We start from the raw sequence: 6,120 nt of genomic DNA on the forward strand, positions 1-6,120 counted from the left end.
AAAGTCATCATCCCTGGAACAGATTCTTTGCAGTCTCAGGAACTGTCCAGTGGGTATGCCATCCAGTAGTTTCCCTGGATGCTAGGAGTCGGCACCGAGGAGACTGTTCACAGCAGTGGGTTTTCGAAACAGATCTGTGTGTATAAAACCATCGTTATCCACGTATAAGGCTACATCCAAAAAATCCATCTTGGTTCGCCCCATCTTGTACGTAAGATGAATGTTCACGCTGCTCACCAGTTTAACTGGTTTTAATCTCTTTACAGCAGTAAAGGATTTACAGATGTTTGCACGAAACGTAATTTTTAAGAAGTTGTATCACAGGAGTGGCACGGAGGACACTATGTTCACAGCGGTGGAATTGGAAGCAATCCGCACTTTAGAGGAATTGCAGAATGAACAAATGGATGAGACACCGGTGAGTAGACTACCTGCAACTCTATTACCAAAATCAAAGAAATTCCCTCCTATGTCATTGTTTTCAAACATTTTTGTTAAAGTTGTTACAGAGGAATTGAGGGCGGTTCGGAAACTGACATCTGGCGACAACCTCAACAGACGACAACGTCTTGCACTGAAACAACTTAACAAAATTGATAACCTCGTAATTAAATCCTCTGACAAAGGAGGCGACGTGGTTCTGTGGCCAACTCATATGTACGAACGGGAGGCCTTTAGGCAGCTTATTAACCCTGATTGTTATCGGAAATTGACTTTTAATCCCTTGTCTGCGTTCCAGGGTGATCTGGGCGGGATTTTACAAAAAGCAGTAGATACAGGAACAATCACCTCTAAAGAACAGAAGTGTTTATTCATCGTGGATCCAACTATAGCAACATTTTATATATTGCCCAAGATTCACAAGAATGCAAAGATTCCGCAAGGACGCCCTATAGTCTCAGGTAATAATAGCTTTCACTATTATTCATCTGTTTTTTCACCTTTTGTTATTTTCACTATAATAGATCAATGGTTATTATATGCAAAAAATCTGTACTATATAATTAGGTACAGTCTTACCGATGATGTGATATATTTTATATAGTATCTTATGATTGTTATGCTAGATATAGATACAAATTCCAATTGGTGTATAGGGAGATATATTGCGTGTGTCTGTGGAGAGAGATATGTGTCTAAATGAGCGCTACTTATATGTATACATCCGCAATGAATGCTGATATCGCGTGCGTTCCAGCATGGAACGCATCATGTGCTCTATAGGTAATGTGTCTCCAGCTGCCCCCGCTCGCTGGAGGGAGGAGACTGAGCCGACAGGGTTCACGGTGGAACGCATACCGGATATCCGGTTTCACGATGCGCTTCCTGACAGCACTTTCTGTCTTTGCTTGCCGCCGATCCACCCTTTAGTTCTAGGACCTCATGGCCCCTCATTGTGTGAGCTTCTCTGCCCTAATATGATTTTAATTATAAATAAGGAGATGAGTGTCCGGACACCGACGGAACAGGAAGTGACTTGATGCGTTCCAGCGTGGAGCGCATCACACTTCCGGTTTTCGCCATTAGATGCTAATATGCAACCCATGTGATGGTAATCTACCTATTTTGCAGACTATATATGACCAGTTCAAACACACTATCAGTATCCCTTGAGAAAGCGACCGCGAAACACGTGTTGGGATCCAGGACTGTTTGGTCTGTATTTACCTTTACTGCATGTTTTTCCCTTATGTCATCCTTTTTAGCTGATGCACTATGCACTTTATATACTTTGAATGATGGCTGTGATTACTATCCTTCACACAGCTTGGGAATTATTGCAAAGCTACATGTAATATAATGTGACAGACCTGTGGAGATCATCCTGTGTGATTTAATGCTGCTTATGTATACGGATGTCTATGTTTTATACAAGTGTATGTCCAATAAAATAATTTGTATTTCTATAATTTATGCTGTTCTGAGTCTAGTTTTGGGAAAATATTTCTAATCAGGATCAAGTCCGTGGTCTGTCTCAAGGAATTGCACCTACTGGAACTGTGTGCTGCTCATCAATTTTTTACTTCATAGATATATATATATATATATATATATATACATATATATATATATATATGTATATATAATAGAAAAAAGATGGGCAGCACTCCAAGAAGGAACAATTGCAAAAAACGTTATTTATCCCAGTGGAACATGCAACGTTTCGGCTCTAGACAGGAGCCTTCCTCAAGCAATGATTCATTGCCTGAGGAAGGCTCCTGTCTAGAGCCGAAACGTTGCATGTTCCACTGGGGTAAATAAAGTTTTTTGCAATTTTTACTTCTTGGAGTGCTGCCCATCTTTTTTCTATTTTGTATTTACTGGATTGGCTTTAATCCATTTTGGGCCAGCTGCACCCATCAGCTTGCATTAGGGATGGTGCTGCCACTGTTTTTTTTATTTATATATATATATATATATATATATATACACTCACCTAAAGAATTATTAGGAACACCATACTAATACGGTGTTGGACCCCCTTTTGCCTTCAGAACTGCCTTAATTCTACGTGGCATTGATTCAACAAGGTGCTGATAGCATTCTTTAGAAATTTTGGGCCATATTGATAGGATAGCATCTTGCAGTTGATGGAGATTTGAGGGATGCACATCCAGGGCACGAAGCTCCCGTTCCACCACATCCCAAAGATGCTCTATTGGGTTGAGATCTGGTGACTGTGGGGGCCATTTTAATACAGTGAACTCATTGTCATGTTCAAGAAACCAATTTGAAATGATTTAAGCTTTGTGACATGGTGCATTATCCTGCTGGAAGTAGCCATCAGAGGATGGGTACATGGTGGTCATGAAGGGATGGACATGGTCAGAAACAATGCTCAGGTAGCCCGTGGCATTTAAACGATGGCCAATTGGCACTAAGGGGCCTAAAGTGTGCCCAGAAAACATCCCCCACACCATTACACCACCACCACCAGCCTGCACAGTGGTAACAAGGCATGATGGATACATGTTCTCAATCTGTTTACACCAAATTCGGACTCTACCATTTGAATGTCTCAACACAAAACGGGACTTATCAGACCAGGCAACATTTTTCTAGTCTTTAACAGTCCAATTCTCCTGAGCTCGTGCAAATTGTAGCCTCTTTTTCCTATTTGTAGTGGAGATGAGTGGTACCGGGTGGGGTCTTCTGCTGTTGTAGCCCATCCGCCTCAAGGTTGTGCTTGTTGTGGCTTCACAAATGCTTTGCTGCATACCTCGGTTGTAACGAGTGGTTATTTCAGTCAACGTTGCTCTTCTATCAGCTTGAATCAGTCGGCCCATTCTCCTCTGAACTCTAGCATCAACAAGGCATTTTCGCCCACAGGATTGCCGCATACTGGATGTTTTTCCCTTTTCACACCATTCTTTATAAACCCTAGAAATAGTTGTGCGTGAAAATCCCAGTAACTGAGCAGATTGTGAAATACTCAGACCAGCCGGTCTGGCACCAACAACCATGCCACGCTCAAAATTGCTTAAATCACCTTTCTTTCCCATTCTGACATTCAGTTTGGGGTTCAGGAGATTGTCTTGACCAGGACCACAACCCTACATGCATTGAAGCAACTGCCATGTGATTGGTTGAATAGATAATCGCATTCATGAGAAATAGAACAGGTGTTCCTAATAATTCTTTAGGTGAGTGTGTATCTATATATATATATGTATCTATATATATATATATATATATAAATATATATGAAAAGGGGGAGAAAATGTGAATGTATGTGTACATAGTCTGCTATACTATTAATAACTATAGCAATGACTTTTATTTTCTTTATTTTAACTTTAAGAATTTTACATTTTTATTTATTTTTTACTTTTTATTTTATTTTCTTAGTGGAAAAAGTGAATTAACCCATTCCTGCTACAGTCAGGGCAAGAAAGGATACATTTTCAGACTATAGACTCACAGTTAATTTTATAGCAAGCAGGGGGTGCTCTCACATCAAGAAGAGCACGCTCCTGTCAGGTTTTTCACATTACATTTTGATGGATTAGTATAAGAAGGTGTTACAGAGATACCACTCAGGGAGACCACTATGATACTTACTTCGACTGCAGCTGTCTAATGGCGGCATGGTGACTGATATCTGCAGGACCAGGGGGCACCAACAGATCACAATGTGACCCGATACTTTTATACATTGATTTACAGATACGAGCTTATTGACACAAAGTATATAGCAAGTTAGCAAGAAGTGTAAAGTTTATAAAAATGTTTGTCTCATATCTAAACAACTCATTTTCAGTTTGCACTAATTGCTACTAATCTCAGACTTTTCTTATGTGGGCATGTCCTTCCAGTAATAGATGCTGAAGATGTGTTCTGAAAATCCAGAAATCTGTTTCATTCACTACCACTCTTGAACTAGCACAATTTAATTCTATCACTGCTTTCACCTTCTGCAGACACTGATACAGTCCCTGTGTGATTTACTCTGATCTGTGCAAACACCAATGTGTCCCTGTATTTTCTCTCCCCTCACTGTATTCTGATCTGTCTGTCTGATCTACTGTATCTCCTTCCTGGTCAATAGTGATGAGCAGGGGCAATATTCGAATTTGCTATATTTCGCGAATATTTGGTAGAATATTCGACATATATTCACAAATTCAAGATTATTTTCTTTATCGTGAATAATCGGCAATGTGATATTTGCGTAATGCGCGCGAAATACAGGCGTGGGTCACTATAGCTACATATTTCAAGCTGCTAGACCTACACTGACTATCTCCCACTAACTATCTGTATTATACATATAAGCTATCTAATGTAATGACACAGGAAAGCAGAGAACACAGCAATAACACTGCTGTCTCTCTCAGATCTGCAAAATACTGCATACAAGGGCTGCTGGGGAGGTTCTTATATAGTAAAGGGTAGGCAACTTTCCTATTCGTTGCTAGGGATGTTACAAATATATATATCACTATATTCTAAATATTCGCGATTCTCGAAGTGGCGATATTCGCGATTGATATTTGCTATTCGATTATTCACACCCAACACTACTGGTCAAGTCTGCTTTGTGTGCAGGGGCAGCCTGGTCATATACTCTACAGGGAAAATTCTCAGTGGACTTAAACCAAGGGGGCTGGCCAAGCCCTCCTCACAGCTGCTGGCTAGCTAATGATCTGATCCGCTCAGCATTATTTAATGCTAGGAACATCAGGTACTTACCGTATGCACCAGGCCAGCAGCCACAGATGCTTTCGCTTTCATGAACTCCACTGTATCACCATCCTCAGTATGGTGATTGGGCAATATTTAATGCTGTATTGGGATATTTGCTTTTGCAGGAGTGGTATTTTCTGCTGCACTACAATACTGCAGGCCCCGCCTACTTCTCTTGTCCCTGCCTACTTGTGTTGCTCCGTCTTTTGTCAATTTGGACTTGCCTACAACTTGGGGTGACTTTTTGTTTGTTTGTTTGTTTTTTTCCAGGGCAATTTTAAGTTCACAGTTTGCCCCTATGTGTGCGATCTCTGCATTATAGCAAGTTTAAAGGTGTCTCACAGACAAATAGGAGGAATCTCAAATTAACACTATCTGGAAAGTTTTCTTTTGTGTTTACAAAAAAATAAATAAAAAATCAGTACAGATATTGGTTTTAATCCTATGGCTGTGCTGTTGTTCATTTAAGTCTGTGCTTGAAAAGGCATTTCTGGGAAACCTCCACTAAGTGCCCTTCTGCAGCCAGATTAAAAGGCCCTCCCCATCAGCAACCTTTGAAAATAATATATATAGAGAGATACATAAATAGAAGGGAACATATTAAGAAAAGGTTATGGGGAACCACCAGGATTGGAAAAGAGTCTTCTTTTTTTTCTCCCATTATAGCCTGGCTTTGGTGATGGTATACTTGAAATATTGCAAAACTACAGTTCAAAAGGAACCTTAAAAGTTTTTAACCCTTTCACTATAAGCAGGTGTGTTACGTGACAACAGGTCTGTCTCCTCTATGACTTCTTGTGGACTATAGGAATACATCAGTATCTATCAAAGCCCGTCTTTCAGTTCTCAGACTCCTCCTTTTCCCACCAAGCTCCATCCTCATTGTTCCACTGTATGTTCCCTCCCCTGCTTCTGAAGATATTACTTTTGAGC

This window comes from Bufo gargarizans, chromosome 3 (assembly GCF_014858855.1).
Source record: "Bufo gargarizans isolate SCDJY-AF-19 chromosome 3, ASM1485885v1, whole genome shotgun sequence".
NCBI lineage: Eukaryota > Metazoa > Chordata > Amphibia > Anura > Bufonidae > Bufo > Bufo gargarizans.